This window comes from Onychostoma macrolepis, chromosome 21 (assembly GCF_012432095.1).
Source record: "Onychostoma macrolepis isolate SWU-2019 chromosome 21, ASM1243209v1, whole genome shotgun sequence".
Lineage (NCBI taxonomy): Eukaryota > Metazoa > Chordata > Actinopteri > Cypriniformes > Cyprinidae > Onychostoma > Onychostoma macrolepis.
The window spans coordinates 792,847-812,176 of NC_081175.1; the positions used below are offsets into that span (position 1 = coordinate 792,847).

General features: G+C 42.0%; 1 long non-coding RNA gene across 2 annotated transcripts; it reads left to right on the forward strand.

The window, feature by feature from the left end:
* The first annotated feature begins 133 nt into the window (after positions 1-133).
* LOC131529536 (uncharacterized) lies at positions 134-4,137 on the forward strand. Of its 2 annotated transcripts, XR_009268119.1 has the most exons (6): positions 134-641; positions 828-985; positions 1,294-1,348; positions 1,764-1,854; positions 2,585-2,707; positions 3,606-4,137. It is a non-coding gene; the product is annotated as an uncharacterized LOC131529536 (long non-coding RNA). The 2 variants fall into 2 exon arrangements; XR_009268118.1 differs by lacking the exon at positions 1,764-1,854.
* Positions 4,138-19,330: the final 15,193 nt, after the last annotated feature.

Here is a 19,330-nt window from a genome sequence, read left to right on the forward strand (position 1 = left end):
TCACCTCCATCACTTCTCTTTTATGTGTCTGCTAATTGGCCCAACCGCCTGCAGCTGAGGCTCCCTATCAGCGGGGAAACAGTGCACACCTGTGTTGGAGGAGCTATCCCTGGTCCTGAACATTACTGGGTACCCTGCCCTTGTGTCCTCCTCTGCCAGTACTCTCCATGGTGCTGAAGGTGACATGCGCCGTGTTGTGAGGGGCCATGCTTCCTTCTTGCCCCCACAACACAGAGATACATATAGCAAATTACTGTTTGTTAAGAAGCGATAGGAATCGTAAAGGTGCACTGTAAAAAAATTCCGTAAAAATACAGTACAATATACCGTAATAATTTGAAGGAATTTTCCATATTTGGTTTTTACAGGTGTTTTTCCGTATTTTTTTAATGACGCTTTGCATTGTGGGAACAAGAAGCTCAGTCGATTATCGGCGCGAAAACAGCGCTAGAGCAGACGCCATTATTCACAGAGATAGTCTCGGTAAAAAATGTCATTTTAAAGTCGGATTTGAGAAATGTAACAAACTGTAACGTTAACTTAGTTGCATGCTGTCTTCCTTGTTTGCAATGAATGTCGGAGGCTCGGAGCCGTCGCATTTGACATCTTCAGCACACCGTCACATCTCACTCGACGTGGAGGTAAGTTACCTGTTACAGTGTGCTCACTTTCAGCTTTATCAATAAGTTTATTAACTTTTAATTGTCGTTGATGCGGTGTATTTGTTACAGCGCGTGCCGTAAAGCATCCGGCATGTTAACGTTACTGAGGTGATGTTAAGCAGCTGTGATAACCTTAAATCTGAAGTGTCGTACAACTGTGTTTAGAGCGCTGTGTGCCTCCAACAGAAGCTGGCAGAGCAATTGTCAAGAAAAGAAGATCCCATTACGACTTTTTTTTATTCTTTAAAAGAGATTATACAACTAGGTGAAGATCTGACATCGCGGAATTCTTCAAGGATAACGCAACTTTTCTGCCAAACGAGGTAGGTTTAGACATTTTATTGTCTTGTTTGTTACACACACACACACGAGAAGTTTGTTCGGTAACGTTACTGGCACGCTGTCGGTGAACGCGCGCGCTTCAGACACGCTTCAGAGTTCTCTCGCACTTACACGGACAAAAGCACACAACATTATGTCAAAATGACCATTTTTGGCTAGTGACAGTTTTAAATAAGTTAAAATGTCTTGACTGATGTAAAGTTGGGATGTGCGTCGATGTGAGTCATGTTTTAAAGGGACAGCAGTTCATGACATTCATTGTTTCTTCTGTTTTCTTTTCTAATGACAGGTTGTAATTGCTGCTGTATTGTGCATCCCAAGTACTCCCTGCATTCTTATCAAGGGTTTGTATTCTGTTTTATTTATTAACACTACAGTTTTTATTTATGGAAGTATATGGGGAGCAAAATTCAGTTTGAAATGCAAAATGGCAATGCAATATGTAAAATGGCATTTTCCCATACATATGTGCAATATTTAGTGCAAAATGAAAATTCAATTATATAATTTACGTTTGCCATTTCCTACACTAGTTTTAATATGCAAAATAAAATCATATTTTAATGCTTTATAAGTTGCAAAATGAAAATGTATTACACAAATTGATTAGATATGTTTAATATGTCCAAGCCAAGACTGTAGTAAAATGATCATTTAATTGCTGTTTTTCCTAAATGCATTTAGACTGAAGGACACTTGGGATTGCATTTTCATCATAATACCGCATGATAATTGTAATGTATGCACTTAATGTTTCAGCGCACTAGAGGGCGCTCAAGATTCCTCCCGTGTGTATGTTTTGTTATCAATGAAGAAAAGGAGTTTTTCCAGAGTTCTCAGTAAATAAGAAGTGAGTTGACACTGCACCCGTCTCAGCGTATTATTCATGTTATATAACAGATAAGATATAACAATAATTGTAGAAAAATGCAGTGAGAATTTGAGGATGCATTCTGAGCCAAGGGTGCATCAAAAGGGTAGCAAAATGGTGATTTAAATGTCTTTTATTTTTCTTAAATGCATTGACGCTTACATATAAGACGTTTCAATTGAATTTTCATTTAATACCTCGCTATGAATTTAAAGTCAATAAAAATTGTTTTTATTAACAATTTTATTAATGTTATTAAAAATTCAAATAATTTTTGTTTTAATTAACTTAATATTGTGAATAATTAACTTATAAAGTGTTAAAATATGTGTTTAATTTGCATATTAAAACTAGTGTAGAAAATGGCAAATGTAAATTATATAACTGAATTTTCATTTTACACTAAAATTTGGACACATGTATGGCAAAATGTAAATAAAAATACAGAACTACATTGCCATTTTATGTATTGCAATGCATTGTCATTTTGCATATTTCAAATAGAATTTTGCTACCCATATGCTTCCATTTTTATTTACCTTTAGGGATGTCCAATACTGACAAAAATTAGTAATTGAGTTGTTTATTCAGTTGACTTTGTTATTGAAGTTCTTTGTGTAGGAAAGATTTAATCAATGTTTGGAGTGGCTTTCTGAATTTACAATGTGTTGTTTATAATTTCTTATTCTTTTGTTATTTGTGATTCCAGATTGCTGTCATTCAATAACTTATCATTTCCTCCCCCGTTGTGGCTGAGCTACACATTCTCTTCATTTTATTTTAAACATAAACATCCAGAGGAGACGGCACCTACGTTGGCATTCATACAAATGTACGGAACATATGTAATGAAACTGTGTATAAAGCATTTTATTGTGTTGCTGTTTAGTTGAAAATAATCAAAGGGGTTAGTTCACTCAAAAATGAAAATTCTGTCATTAATTACTCGCCCTCATGTTGTTCCAAACCCATAAGACCTTCGTTCATCTTTGCAACACAAATTACGATATTTTTGATGAAGTCTGAGAGCTTTCTGACCCTCCATAGACAGCAAGGGTCCTTACACGGTCAAGGCACAGAAACGTAGTATAAGGACATCGTTAAAACAGTCCATCTGCCATCAGTGGTTCAATCTGAACTTTATGAAGCGACGAGAACACTTTTTGTACGCAAAGAAAATAAAAACAACTTTATTCAAGTCGTTATTTAACAAAAACAGCGTATCCGTGTGGTGCGGCTGACACAGAACAGCGTACGCAGTTTGCGTTCAGCGGGTATTCTCCAAAATGGCGCTACTGTGACGCAGATGCGACGAATTGTTGAATAAAGTCGTTATTTTTATTTTCTTTGTGTACAAAAAGTATTCTCATCACTTCATAAAGTTGGCTTCACTGATGGCAGATGCACTATTTTGACGATGCTTTTCATATTTTTCTGGGCCAAAATATCTTAAATTGTGTTCTGAAGACGAACAAAGCTTTTAAGGGTTTGGAACGACATGGGGAGTGATTAATGACTAAATTTTCATTTTGGGGTGGAGTAACCCTTTAAGTATATCATAAAACATTGTTGACAAGATCACACGACGGATACAATTGGAGACCACTGGAAATGCAAGTTTAGCATTTTATAAACAGTGTTTGAACTGGAACTTGATAATTCAATCTCAACCTGTTCTGCACGTTACTCTGTACTTCACTTTCATTCATTTAATTTCTTGTCATTTCCAGTCTTCCTGTGAAGAAATCCTGAACGAGGGTCGACGGTTCAGATGAAGGGAACCTACGCTTCCAAGACTCATGTATGAACAACTTCGAGAATCCATGTACAATTTGAGCTTTTTTCAGATCTCAACATGGAACTTGGACTGAACATGCAGCAGAAGGAAAAAAAAAACAAAAGTAGTAGTTTCCCCAAGCTGGCACATGGCAAGAGATACTAAAAGCACACAAACACTTGGAGCCCTGCTCTTAATTTAGATTGTATAGTTCTCTTAGTTTCACATTGAAATGTCAGGCATGAGTGCATGAATCTTTGTTCTTTATTTTCTAATGATGTACAAGAGAGGTTTTTTTTTGCAGTACCAGACAGAATTCAAATTTTTTGATGTGAACTGTCCTTTTAAATAACATTTCACTTAACTATTGACTAGAAGTCTGTAGCAATTGTTATTAATGACAGCCCTGGCTTTGTATAAATTTTTTCCCATGTATCTGAAAATGTTTTGAATCTTGACTGTTTCACAGTGAAGTTTATCTTTGTGACCACTATTCGATTGCAACACCAATATTGTACAAGTAGCTGCTCATGTTTTCTTTTTTTCTGCCTGGTGCTGTTTAAAACTAAAACACATTGTTAAATTAATTGATGTAATAATATTTTTGTCTTCACCTGTTTAAGGCAAATAAAAGCTACTGAACACACTTTTAAGAATGTTTACATGAGGTAAAAATAAACCATGTTCAATTTGTATATATTGTGCTGAATTTATAATTTTTTAGAAATTTATGCATTTAGGATTGTCCGTTTATGGTACAGATGAAAATGTAAATCTACAGAATTTTCCGTTTTAACGTTGAAGGAAATGTCCTGGTAATTTTCTGCCAGTACATTATCCCCAAATAATGGTCACAAAGATAAACTTCATTGTGAAACAGTCAAGATTCAAAATATTTTCAAATTAATACAAAGACAGGGCTGTCATTAACAACAATTGCTAAGAGGGGGTGCTGAGGGTGCTGCAGCACCCCCTGATTTTTTTCTGTGGGCAACTGTTTAATTGTTGGGAATATAAAAAAAAAAAAAATCGTAGTGTCTATTTAAGTGCAAATAGCCATGTTATTGGAAGAAGCTATTTACACTAACTCCACCCATAAACGTATGATTTGGATAGTCAAATTGGCAAAAGACGGCCGCTAATTGTTAGATTCAGTGGCGCAGACGGTAAAGCATGTGCTACCGTACTTTTGACACGATCGACCGGGGTTCGAACTTTTTTTCTCCCTTTTTAAATTTCAAATCACATCAGAAAAGCATTTATTTTTTTGAAGAAAATGAAGGAAATAATCAAAAAGTTGAACATAAAGTATCGGGTAGGGTTAGGGTAGGTGTAGGAGAGCTTTTGTCCCAATAAGGTGGCATCCATTTAATAATTTGAAAAACGTAAAAAATTACACTCAATAAGTTATTGCATACTATTTTATAACGTATTACAATGCAGAGGTGCAGATAATTGCCACTATTTGCAATAAGTAATGTTTTTCTCTAATCATGTTTTTCGCCACAATTAATCATACCCTTTTATTCAATATCTGCAATAAGGATCCTGCTATTTTAACATAGAATAAATAGAACCTAAAGCTATTTGCACTGTGTAAATAGCATATCACTAAAGAATACTGCTATTTTCACTTAGTGCAAATAGCCTCTATCGCAAAATGTGAATTCTGTCATCAGTTACTCACCCTCATACTGTTCCAAATCCATAAGATTTTCATTCATCTTTGGAACACAAACAAAGAGTATTTTTAATTAAATCTCTGTGCTTTCTGTCCCTCCATTGACAGCTACCATATACAACTACCATTTCAAGGTCCAATAAGGTATAGCTGTCAGATTTCATTAAAAAGGATCTTCATTAGTGTTCCAAAAATGAACAAAAGTCTAACAGGATTGGAACAAGATTTTTCATATAAATTTTGGGTGAACTAACACTTTAAATTAGATTATTAACCTCTAATTCATGCTAAATTTTCTGCATCTACAATTGACATGGTACTGCAAAAAATACTTTTTTGTAGAGCATTTGAAAATAAAAAAACAAAGATTCATGCACTCATGCCTCACATTTCAACGTGAAACTATACTATACAACTATACTAAACTAAACTTGTGTGCTTTTAGTATCTCTTGCCATGTGCCAGTTTGTGGAAACTACTTTTTTTCTTTTTTTCTTCCTGCATATTCAGTCCAAGTTGCATGTTGAGATTTGAAAAAAGTTCAAATTGTACATGGATTCTCAAAGTCTTGGAAGCGTAGGTTCCCATCATCTCAACCTTTGACCCTCGTTCAGGATTTCTTCACAGGAAGACTGGAAATGACAAGAAACTAAATGAATTAAAGTGAAGTACAGAGTAACATGCAGAACAGGTTGAGATTGAATTATCAGCTGCTATTCCAAATACTTTCCAGTTCAAACATGGTTTATAAAATGCTAAACTTGCATTTCCAGTGGTCTCCAATTGCATCTGTCATGTGATCTTGTCAACAATGTTTTACGATATACTTAAAGAGATAGTTCACCCAAAAATGATAATTCTATAATTAATTATTCACCCTCATGTCGTTCCAAACCCGTAAGACCATCTTCAGAACACAAATTAAGATATTTCTGATGAAACCCGAGAGCTCTCTGACCCACGGTGGTGCTGACGCTGCACTTTGTTTACTGGCAAATGAACGCACACGCATACGTTGTGGTACTCTCGTTAATGGCAGCAGACTCTCCCAGGAGAGAAGAAATCATTGAATAAAGCTATTTTTGTTTTCTTTGCGCACGGTTACATCCTATGGGGGTGGGGAATAAAGACTTCAGAAGGGGCAAGGCCAAAATAACAAACAAAAGTTGAGTCTGACTTGAGTTAAAATCTTACCAAGTCTCACGAATTAAAGAAAATCAATAACAGGCAAGGCAAGGCAAGTTTATTTATATAGCACATTTCATACACAATGGTAATTCAAAGTGCTTTACATAAAAGGAAGTGAAATAGTCATTAAAAATAATAAGAAATTAAAAATAATAAAAATCACAACAATAAAAACAAAGTGATTTAAAAATTGATTTTAAAATAATTAAAACATTTAAGAATAGAAAGTGATTATACATAGTGCAATCAGTTGGGACGTAGCACAGTGCTCATTCAACAAATGCACAGCTAAACAGATGAGTTTTGAGTCTGGATTTAAATGTGGCTAATGTTTTAGCACATCTGATCTCTTCTGGAAGCTGGTTCCAACTGCGGGCGGCATAATAGCTAAAAGCAGACTCCCCTTGTTTTGTGTGAACCCTTGGTATTTCTAACTGACTCGATCCTAATGATCTGAGTGGTCTGTTAGGTTTATATTCAGTGAGCATATCTCCAATGTATTTAGGTCCTAGGCCATTTAGAGATTTATAAACGAGTAAAAGTACTTTAAAATCAATCCTAAATGTAATCGGAAGCCAGTGTAAGGACCTGAGGACTGGTGTGATATGCTCAAATTTTCTGGTTCTAGTCAGAATCCTGGCAGCAGCGTTCTGGATGAGCTGCAGCTGTCTAATGGTCTTCTTTGGAAGGAGACCATTACAATAATCCACCTGCTGGTGATAAAGGCATGAACCAGTTTCTCCAAGTCTGGACTGGAAACAAAACATCTAATTCTTGCAATGTTTTTGAGATGATAGTATGCTGATTTAGTTACTGCTTTGACATGACTACTAAAACTAAGGTCTGTCTCCAGAAACACCCCAAGAGTTTTGACTTGGTTTTTAGTTGATTGACCCCTAGAGTCAAGGTATGCATTCACCTTGATAACTTCATCTTTGTTTCCAAATGCAATGACTTCAGTTTTCTCCTTATTTAACTGAAGAAAGTTCTGGGACATCCAACAGTTTATTTCATCAATGCATTGGCAGAGGGTGTCAATGGGGCTATAGTCATTTGGAGATAAGGCTAAGTAAATCTGGGAATCATCAGCATAGCTGTGATAGGCAATTTGGTTCTTTCTCATTATTTGACTTAGTGGGAGCATATACAGGCTAAACAAGAGCGGTGCAAGAATTGAGCCTTGTGGGACTCCGCATGTCATGGACGTCCACTTAGACTTATGCTCTCCTATACTCACATAATAACCTCTCCCTTCTAAGTATGACCTGAACCATTTGAGTACCATCCCAGAAAGCCCAACCCAGTTTTCCAGTCTCTCTAGAAGTATGTTATGATCAACAGTGTCAAACGCAGCACTAAGATCTAGTAGTGCCAGCACTGATATTTTGCCTGAATCAGAATTGAAGCGAATATCATTTATTATCTTAATGAGTGCTGTCTCTGTGCTATGATGTGCTCTGAAACCAGATTGAAAATTGTCCAGGTATCCATTTAAGTTTAAGTAGTTGTTCAGCTGATTAAAAACTACCTTTTCAATAATCTTACCTATGAACGGAAGATTTGATATTGGTCTATAGTTGTTCAACATTGTGTTATCAAGATCGTTGTATTAACAACTGCAGTTTTCAGGGAGTTTGGAAAAGTCCCAGAAAGAAGTGAAGCATTCACCACTTCTAAGAGATCTGCTTCTAAACAGTTAAGCACACTTTTGAAAAAAGATGTGGGAAGTGTTCAAGATAGCAGGTTGATGATTTAAGGTGCTGTACTATTTCTTTCAAAATTTTGCAATCAATTGCTTCAAAAACAGACATAGTCACTTCTTTTTGAAATTGCGGTCGAATCTGTGTGACCTCTGCAAAAGTAGATATGCCAATCTCCTTTCTGATATTATTGATCTTCTCAGAAAAGAAGGAAGCAAACTCATTGCATTTACTGTCGGAGAGCATTTCACTGGGAATCTGACTTGGGGGGTTTGTTAGTCTCTCCACAGTAGCAAAAAGAGTGCGAGTGTTGTTTAAGTTACTGTTTATAAGGTTTGAGAAGAAGGTCTGTCTAGCTGTGGCTAGTTCCACATTGAAAGCATGAAGGCTGTCTTTATAGATGCTATAGTGAATTTCAAGTTTTGTCTTCCGCCACATCCGCTCAGCTTTTCTGCATTGTCTTTTCATACTCTGAACTGCTGTTGATTTTCTCCATGGTGATTTTTGTCTGCCATTCTTCTTGCAGACCCTTGTCGGAGCAATATCATCAATAACATTCTTAACTTTTGAGTTAAAAGAATCCAGGAGAAGATCAACAGAGTCTGCAGAAATGCTTGGTGTTAAAGATATAGCCTTCATAAATAGCGCACTAGTGTTCTCATTAATGCATCTCTTTCTGACAGAGACAGATGATCAGATAGTAATCAGATAGTGCTACATCCTTAACAACAATGGATGAAATGTTTAGACCTTTACTGATGAGTAAATCTAGAGTGTGTCCACGATTGTGTGTGGGTCCATGCACATGCTGGGTCAGATCAAAAGTGTTTAAAACAGTAATAATTTCTTTTGCAGTTTTGATTTCTGCATTATCTATGTGAAAATTAAAATCCCCTGCAATAGTAAAACAGTCAAACTCTGAGGAAATCATTGATAACAGTTCTGTGAACTCTTCAACAAAGGCTGGAGAGTATTTTGGAGGCCTGTAAATAATGATAAACAGAATGCGTGGAGCACCTTTCAGCACAATACCTAGGTATTCAAAGGACAAATACTGACCAAATGACACTTGCTTGCATTGATAAACATCTTTAAATAGAGCAGCTACACCTCCACCTCTCCTAACAGTCCTGCAGACACTTGTAAAGTTAAAGTTAGGAGGGGCTGTTTCATTGAGGACTGTTGCACTGCAGCTGTCTTCAAGCCATGTTTCATTTAGAAACATAAAATCCAGGTTGTTTGTGGTTATAAAATCATTGATCAGAAATGATTTATTTTTTAGTGAGCGAATGTTTAAAAATGCTAACTTGATGGAATTACATTTTGTCTCTACAGCAATCTCAGATTGACGCATTACAGGCCGCAGATTAGATGGGTCAGCCGTACGGCTTGAGAAGGCCTTAGACTTTCTATCACGTGATAAAACGGAAATATAGAAAGCTACAGGCTCACTGGGTTCCCGCTTGTTCTTTGAACATTTGTGAGTGTTGCTGCTAGTATAGCGGGGACCCGACACATATCACTGAGAGCTGTTATCAGTTGTTTTTGGTTCACCTACAGCCGATGGAGGAGGGTTTGGGCCTGGCGTTGTGGCAGCGGTCGGAGAGCTCTCACAGGAGGAGGAGGGAGAGCTGGGCCTGCTGTCTTTGGTGGTTGTGGGGCCCGCTGTTTTTTAGTTGATTTCTGGGGGCTTGCAGCGAACGAGTGGGAGAGTTTGGTCCCAGCATACACCAGTTCCTCCATTTTCTGTGAGAAGCTTAGAAGTGGAGATTCTGGAGAGAGGGATAGTGTGTCTGGTGAGATGGGTTCTGGCTCTGGTGTTTCCGGTGGCTGTGATATGTTGTCCTGGCTTCCCTGGCTGTTTTCCAGATAGTTGTCCTTGGGTGCTGAGTCTTGGAGCTGATGTAGTACGTCACAGTCTGTTTGTGATGAGCTGTGTGGGCAGGGCTCAGCCGGCATAGTCTCTGTGAGGAAAGTTTGTTTTGGCTGCGTGGTGTTATCAGTGTCCTTGTGGGATGTGTCAACCACAAGATGACTCTGAGGCTGACATGAAGTCCTGTGGTCACTCATATTCTGTCCAGGTGTGTGTGTGCCATTGAGGCCGAGTGGATTGGCACACACCACTGAAGGATGATGGAGGGAGAAATAGATATTGTCCTTTAGCACTCTTGCACCAAGTTTGTTTGGGTGGAAGCCGTCCAGTTTAAACAGTTGTCTATGGCCCCAGAAAATATTGAAGTTGTTGATGAAGTTGACTCCTTTTGTACTGCAGGTTCTTTGTAGCCATGTATTCAGCCCAAGCAGCCGTGAAAACATGTTAGTTCCCCTTGCTGGGAGTTGTCCACTGATGAACGACTGAACTTCAAGTCTTTGAAGTGTTTCAAAGAGTTCACTGAAATCCTTCTTAAGCAGTTCTGACTGCTCTTTCCGAATATCGTTCTTCCCCACATGGATGATGATTCGATTTGCAGTCTTGTGCTTCATCAGAATGTTCCGAAGTTCCTTGTTCACATCAGAGACGGTTGCTTGAGGAAAGCAGCATGTAGTTGTAGTCCTGCTACTGATGTTTCTGATAATAGAGTCGCCCACTATCAGAGTCCTGGGCTCGGCTGCGCTCTGAGCTGAGTGCCGCTGTCTGCTCGACCTCGAGCGCCTGTTAGTAGCGATGTTAGCTGCTGGCTGATACGATCCATGTTTTGTCACATTTGGGGATTCCTCACCCACATTCATTAATGCTTCAAATCGGTTCTCAAGATGTATAGGGGGTTGTAAAATGCCAGTGTTTACAAGTCTTGTCATAGCCGTATCTGGGGTAGAGGATGCTACCGCAGCAATACGAGATACTCGTGACAATCTGATGTCTCGAGTGCCTTTGGGTCTCGCTCCCTGTTTGTGCCATCGATTAGTCTGTCGATCAGCTTGTTCTTCTACACTTTGTATAAACTGTTAAGATTCACTAGATTCACAGGACTCACCGGCTGTATGCCGCGGTGGTCCGTGATGACGATCTGCTGTGTGTCCCACCTGTTTTGGAGGTCCAGCAAGTAACTTTGTTTCAAGAACCGCAATCCTTTGTAGAAGTCTGTGGCAGTTCATGCAGCAAGTAAATTCCACAAGGGGCATTTTCTTTCCCGTCTGTTTGAATGTAGGCAGCTGTGTTTTCCCGTCTTCGGAATGTAAACTGCTGGCAGTGGGAGGCAAAGAGTCTTCTTTTTCTAAAAACTGTGTTGTTTGAGCACTGTGCTGATATGCTGAAGTTAAAATCTTAGAGAAATCTGAGAAAAGTGCATAAATAGGGAGCGAAGCGCAGAGCAATAACCAGGAGCGTCCGAACAGTAGCGAAGCCGGAAGCGAATGTACACTTACTCCCTGCCTAGCCACAAACCAGGAGAAACGGGGTTACAAAATAAAAGGTGCCCCCCTCCCTACAGTTCCAATAAAAAGAATGGTAATCAAAACCGAACAATCAATCAGATGAAAAACAGCTTAATTAGGGAAAACAAGGAACTAAGGTACTTCGTCACAACAAAGCAATAGAACTCTTAACTTAAGGGCTTAACAGGACTAGAGCATTCAGCAGAAAACAAACAACTATAACAACTGCATTTTTAAGCCAAAGGGTAAAGACTTTAACACTCATACAGTTCCCCATAAGATGGGCCACAGCTTCAACAACTGGACTGGGCGGCCACAGACCATGCTCTGGAGAAGAATTCTCATCTGTTGATAGTTGTGCTCCGCTTTTATGCTGCTTCCCTCCTGGGTGGTAAGCAGGTGCAGCTGGGAGAGCAATCAGGCTACCTGCCAGCAGAGGTTGGTAGAGTACCCAAAAACTGTACTCAAGTAAAAGTAAAAGTACTTGAAGAAATATTTACTCAAGTAAAAGTAAAAGTAATAGTCTGCATAGTTACTTGAGTAAGAGTAAAAAAGTATCGGATAAAAAAACTACTCAAGTAGTTAGTTACTAGTTACTTTGGATCATATACTGCATATAGTCTATTTTTATTTAGATACATAGATATTTAGATAAAATTGTATATACATACACACACTGCTGTTCAAAATACTTTTAATGTTTTTTTTTTAATGTAATTTATTTCAGTGATGCAAATCAGAATTTTTATCAGCCTGATTTATTATCAGTGCTGATCTTTATTAGCTTTCTATTCATAAAAGAACCCTGAACAAAATGTCTCAGGTTCCAAAAAATATTAAGCAGCAAAACTGTTCCCTGTTGAAAAAAACAGCATATGCTGGTATGGTATGTTTTGAAGCATGGGATGCTGGTTTGAGCTGATTTAAGCTGGTCCTTTGCTGGTTTAAGCTGGTCCTGTGCTGGTCCTAAGATGGTCCGACCAGCTCAAGACCAGCATAAACCAGCATCCCAGCTTCAAAACATACCTAACCAGCATATGCTGTTTTTGTTTTTTTCAACAACACTGGTAATAAATCAATATATTTGAATGATTTCTGAAGATCATATGACTCTGAAAACTGGAGTAACAGCTGATACAAATTCTGATTTGCATCACTGAGTTAAATTAAATTATATTTTAAAGTTTAATTATGTATTATAAATGTATATAACCTCTGACACGGAGAAGAGTGAAAACTCCTCACATGACCGCTACAGAACATCTGAACATAACGAAACAAATGCACATTGACGGATCTTCTTCCGTCTGTTCTGCAAAATGTAAACAAATGTAGCCTTTATTTCTGCAAGCGTAAATATTGTGAAAATATCAATATTAATTGTCTTCAGGCAAGGCATTCCTCCTGGAACTAACGCGTGTTTGGCGGGTGTTCATTTCATACTCTGTGACAGCTTATTTAATGAATAAATTATACATTGTATTTAATGTGTAAGGTACATGTACAACAAACTGGTAATGTCATAGTGGTATCGTGTACTGTAATCGAATCTATATCTGTGGAACCGACAGCACACGCTGTGTTCATCTAATAAAGATCTTCATAGCTAGCAATAGCCTTTGCAGATTTGCTTTCAACTGACTGTTGATCCAAAGCCACGTCTTCAACGCTCTTGATGTTACAACTCTGAGTGAGACCCGCTTCAGACGACTCAGCGCGTGCGGCAGGGAACTGAACGAATCATTCAAACTGATTCGTGAACCGATTCACTGGTCTGCCAACTGGTCTGATCAAGCCTTCCAACAGAATTGACTCAAAAGAATGAATCATTCGCGAACGGGCATCGCTCATTGCCCAGAAAAAAAGTAGACGGCGCGCTTGGAATAAATTGAAGGATTTTTAACTTGTATTGCATTAAGATAAAGTAACGAGAGGAGTGTCGTCCACAGTAACGAAGTAAAAGTACCGTTTTTTCACTAAAAATGTACTTGAGTAAGAGTAAAAGTACCCATTTTTAAATATACTCTAAAAGTATTAGTTACCCAAAAAATTTACTCAATTAAATGAAACGAAGTAAATGTAACTCGTTACTACCCACCTCTGCCTGCCAGAGTGGAGAGTGGGAGGAGCCAGGGAAGAGCAGGAAACATACACAACTACAGAAGAAAACAGTACCATGAAGTAGTTACAAAAAGAAAATATACGTCTTAAGACGTAACAGCACAAGAAGTATTCTCATAGCTTCGTAAAATTACAGTTGAACCACTGATGTCGCATGGACCATTTTAACGATGTCCTTATACTACATTTCCGTGCCTTGATCGTGTAAGGACCCTTGCTGTATATGGAGGGTCAGAAAGCTCTCAGACTTCATAAAAAATATCTTAATTTGTGTTGCAAAAATGAACGAAGGTCTTATGGGTTTGGAATGACATGAGGGTGAGTGATTAATGACAGAATTTAAATTTTTGGGTGAACTAACCCTTTGATTCTTTTCAACTAAACAGCAACACAAAATACTTTATACACAGTCTCATTACACAAATTCCTTACATTTGTATGGATTCCAGCGTAGGTGCCATCTCCTCTGGATGTTTTATGTTTAAAATAAAACAAAGAGAATGTGTAGCTCAGCCACAATGGGAGGAAATGATAACTTACTGAATGACAGCAATCTGGAATCACCAATAACAAATAAGAAATTATAAAAAACACATGGTGAATTCAGAAAATCAATCCAAACATTGATTAAATCTTTCCTACACAAAAGTCAACTGAATAAATGACCCAATGACAATTTTTTTTGTCAGTATTTAACAGGCCTAATGGTAAATAAAATAAAAACAGTTAATAAATAAAACAGAATACAAACCCATGATAAGAATGCAGGGGGTGCTTGGGGTGTACAGTACAGCAGCAGCAGCAATTAGACCCGTCATTAGAAAAGAAAACAAAAGAAACACCATGAATCTCATGAACTGCTGTCCCTTTACAACATGACTCACACCTGACACATCCCAACTCTTTACATCAGTCAAGACATTAACTTATTTAAGACTGTCACTAGCCAAAAATGGTAATTTTTACATAATTTTGTGTGCTTTTGTCCGTGTAAGTGCGAGAGAGAACTCGGTGCGCTACTGATGCGCTGTCTGAAATATAAAAAAATAATAAAGCAGCATTCTCTGCGCGTGCATGACATGTGTGTTCACAGACAGCGTGCCAGTAACGTTACCGAATTAACTTCTCGTGAGTGTGTGTGTGTTTAACATAAACAAGACAATAAAAAGTCTAAACTCGTTTGGCAGAAAAGGCGTGTCTCTTAAAAAAAAAAAAAAAGTCGTAAATGGTGTCTTCTTTTCCTGACAATTCCTCTGCCAGCTCCTGTTGAAGGCATAAAGCGCTCTAAACACAGTTGTACCTCAGATTTAAGGTTCTTACAGCTGCTTAACATCACCTCAGTAAGGTTAATATGCTGATGCTTTACGACACGCTCAGTAACAAATACACCGCAACAACAATTAAAAAGTTAATTAACTTTTAATTATAAAACTAAAAGTGAGAACACTGTAACAAGTAACTTGCCTCCACGTCGTCGAGTAAGATGCGACGGTGTTCTGAAAATGTTGAATATGCTCCGACATTCATTTGCCAAACAAGCTAGACAGCAACTTAAAGTTACAGTTTGTTACATTTAACAAAAACTAATTTACCACGGAAGTGTAAGAACAGTTCCCCAAACCCGAAATCCGACTTTAAAATGACATTTTGACCAATACTATCTCCGTGAATAATGGCGTTTGCTCGAGCACTGTTTCCGCGCCGATAATCGACAGCTTCTTGTTCCCACAATGCAAAACATAATTTAAAAAATACGGAAAAACACCTGTAAAAACCAAATACGGAAAATTCCTTCAAATTATTATGGTATATTGTACCTACTGTATTTTTATGGATTTTATTTTACAGTGTAGTTTATTAGTAAATAATTCAAATATCTCCTTACTATTTTCCCCTGACACATTCATGGTAATTACTTTTGCTGGGGCTTTGCGGCAAGCTTCAGCGCATTGCGTGTATTTGAACGCTGACGGCGCGCGCGGGACTCAAACACCGTCGAGCCGCTCTTCAGAGTCGCGGCTCGGTCTCGTGTTGTTTCCACCAGCGCGGCAATTTTTTCATCACTAATTGATGGATGTCTAAAATATAAAAATAAGGAGAAGCCTAAAACAGGCCCGAGGCCCGGCCCGCGTCTGAACTATGACGTGAAAATTGGCCCGATCGAAGCCCGGCCCTAGAGGCGTAAAAAAGTCAGGACCGTCAGGCCCGGGCTGAAATGCAGGGCTCTAGCGTCCCTTTACTTCACAGTACAAAACAAAGGCCAAGAATTAATTCAAATTAATGTTTACAGGGCTATAGTAAATGCCTAGTGGGCCTAACTGACTGATTATATTTTGCCAATATCTCGCCTTAGACAATGCTTTCAATATTTCCCTTACTGTACACAATAATTTTACATGAAAAATGAGACACTGTAATTTTTTATTTGTCTACTGTACATATATGAAGGGATGTACTGGCAAAAACTCACTGTATTAAATCACTACATGAGTAATACAAGCTTTACAGTTTGACATTTAGTCATTTAGTACTCTTATGGTTTACTGTCAGGGATCGGTCGAGAGATGAGGCGAGGACTCAAGTGCAGGAGAAAAGTGGGTCTTTTATTAAAAAAAGAAACAAAAGATGAACAAAAACCACCCCGAGGGGGAAAACAGGCAGGCAGGCAGGCAGAGAGCTACAGCACACATAGACAAACCCACACACGATACCAAACATCCAACATTAACAACGAAACAGCACAGGACTGCAGACACCAGGAGACTATATGGGGAGCCAAACGAGGAGGACACAGGTGAAGTAACTGAAACAATAATGAGATAACAAGGAGGGTGGGGTCAGACAATAGACAGGAAAGCACATGGCACAAACAACAAACAATAAGCCATGTGCTAACACACACAGTGACATCTGGTGGCCAACCAGGGCACACCAGCAGGGCCGTGACACAACCCCCCCTTTAAGGAGCGGATTCTAGACGCTCCACACACTAAAACTGAGAAGAGGAAAAAAAAAAAATATGTCAAGGAGAGCGGTGGGCCGGAGGCGGATCAGGGGGAGAGATGGTGGGCCAGGCCCATGTAGCGGCAGAGGGGGACCTGGGGACTGAGGCAGCGCCGGCGGGATGGGGACCCAGGGCAGAGCCCGCGGCCACCACAGCGGTATGTGTGGATTTGCCACCTGGGAACGGGCAATGACAGGCTCTGCCGTTTCGGGAGCCTTGTGTGCGGACACCGCCGCTTCGGGAAAATCGTGGCGGGCACCGCCGCCTCGGGAGGAACGTGTGCGGACACCGCCGCCTGGAGGAATGTGCGGACACCGCCGCCTGGAGCCTTGTGTGCGGACACCGCCGCCTGGAGCCTTGTGTGCGGACACCGCCGCCTCGGGAGCCTTGTGTGCGGACACCGCCGCTGGGAGCCTTGTGTGCGGACACCGCCGCCTCGGGAGGAATGTGTGCGGACACCGCCGCCTCGGGAGGAATGTGCGGACACCGCCGCCTGGAGCCTTGTGTGCGGACACCGCCGCCTCGGGAGCCTTGTGAGCGGACACCGCCGCCTCGGGAGGAATGTGCGGACACCGCCGCCTGGAGTTTTGTGTGCGGACACCGCCGCTGGGAGCCTTGTGCGGACACCGCCGCCTGGAGCCTTGTGTGCGGACACCGCCGCCTCGGGAGGAATGTGCGGACACCGCCGCCTGGAGGAATGTGTGCGGACACCGCCGCCTCGGGAGGAATGTGCGGACACCGCCGCCTCGGGAGGAATGTGTGCGGACACCGCCGCCTGGAGGAATGTGTGCGGACACCGCCGCCTCGGGAGGAATGTGCGGACACCGCCGCCTGGAGGCTCGTGAGCGGCACCGCCGCCTCGGAGCCTTGTGAGCGGACACCGCCGCTGGGAGTTTTGTGTGCGGACACCGCCTCGGGAGGAACGTGAGCGGAAACCGCCGCCTCGAGAGCCTTGTGAGCGGACACCGCCGCTTCGGGAGCCTTGTGAGCGGACACCGCCGCTTCGGGAGCCTTGTGAGCGGACACCGCCGCTGGGAGCCTTGTGTGAGGACACCGCCGCTGAGGAACGTGGCGGAAACCGCCGCCTCGGGAGGAACGTGTGCGGACACCGCCGCCTGGAGGCTCGTGGCGGGCACCGCCGCCTCGGGAGCCTTGTGTGCGGACACCGCCGCCTCGGGAGGAACGTGAGCGGAAACCGCCGCCTCGGGAGCCTTGTGGCGGACACCGCCGCTGGAGCCTTGTGAGCGGACACCGCCGCCGGGAGCCTTGTGGCGGACACCGCCGGGAGCCTTGTGTGCGGACACCGCCTCGGGAGGAACGTGGCGGAAACCGCCGCCTCGGGAGGAACGTGTGCGGAAACCGCCGCTGAAGCTTTGTGGCGGACACCGCCGCCTCGGGAGGAACGTGTGCGAAACCGCCGCTTGAGCCTTTTGTGAGCGGACACCGCCGCTTGAGCCTTTTGTGAGCGGACACCGCCGCTTCGGGAGCCTTGTGAGCGGACACCGCCGCCTCGGGAGGAACGTGTGCGGACACCGCCGCTTCGGGAGCCTTGTGAGCGGACACCGCCGCCTCGGGAGGAACATGTGCGGACACCGCCGCTTCGGGAGCCTTGTGAGCGGACACCGCCGCCTCGGGAGGAACGTGTGCGGACACCGCCGCTTCGGGAGCCTTGTGAGCGGACACCGCCGCCTCGGGAGCCTTGTGAGCGGGTACCGCAGCCTCGGGAGGAACGTGAGCGGGTACCGCCGCCTCGGGAGCCTTGTGAGCGGGTACCGCCGCCTCGGGAGCGCGAGCAGACCACGCCGCTCGCATTGACATCAGTGGGGGTTCCTGCACGCTTCGTATCAGCCCGGGACGCTCTGGAAGCGGGCTGGAGGTATTGGGTGCGGCAGACGAGGCCTCTGACACCCTTTTGATTGCCGCTGGGGGCCCTGCAGCTTCTGCAGCTTTGTCGGCCACCACTGGAGGTGCTGCAGCTTCGGCGAGCACTGCCTGAGGCACTCCAGCTACCCTAGCTGGGGAACGTGCCAGGAACTCCACAAATTCCCCAAACGTCAGGTGGTCCAGCCCCCTCATCCTCCACCATTTGAGGGGCTCCTCAAGGGCACTATTGAAAAGGTCCTTGAGGGCCGCATCATTGTACCCCAAACCCTCTGCTGCACCACAGAACCTCAGGGCAAACTTCCTCACCTCAGTGCCCTGCTGACGGAGGGAGCTCAGGGCCTGGAACTGGAGGATGCGTTGGTAGAGGGGGCTGCTGACGTTAGAGGCTGGTGGATGGTGTGAGCCCATTCTCCGCTGAGTCCTCATTTGGCTGTTTCGTTCTGTCAGGGATCGGTCGAGAGATGAGGCGAGGACTCAAGTGCAGGAGAAAAGTGGGTCTTTTATTAAAAAAAGAAACAAAAGATGAACAAAAACCACCCCGAGGGGGAAAACAGGCAGGCAGGCAGGCAGGCAGGCAGAGAGCTACAGCACACATAGACAAACCCACACACGATACCAAACATCCAACATTAACAACGAAACAGCACAGGACTGCAGACACCAGGAGACTATATGGGGAGCCAAACGAGGAGGACACAGGTGAAGTAACTGAAACAATAATGAGA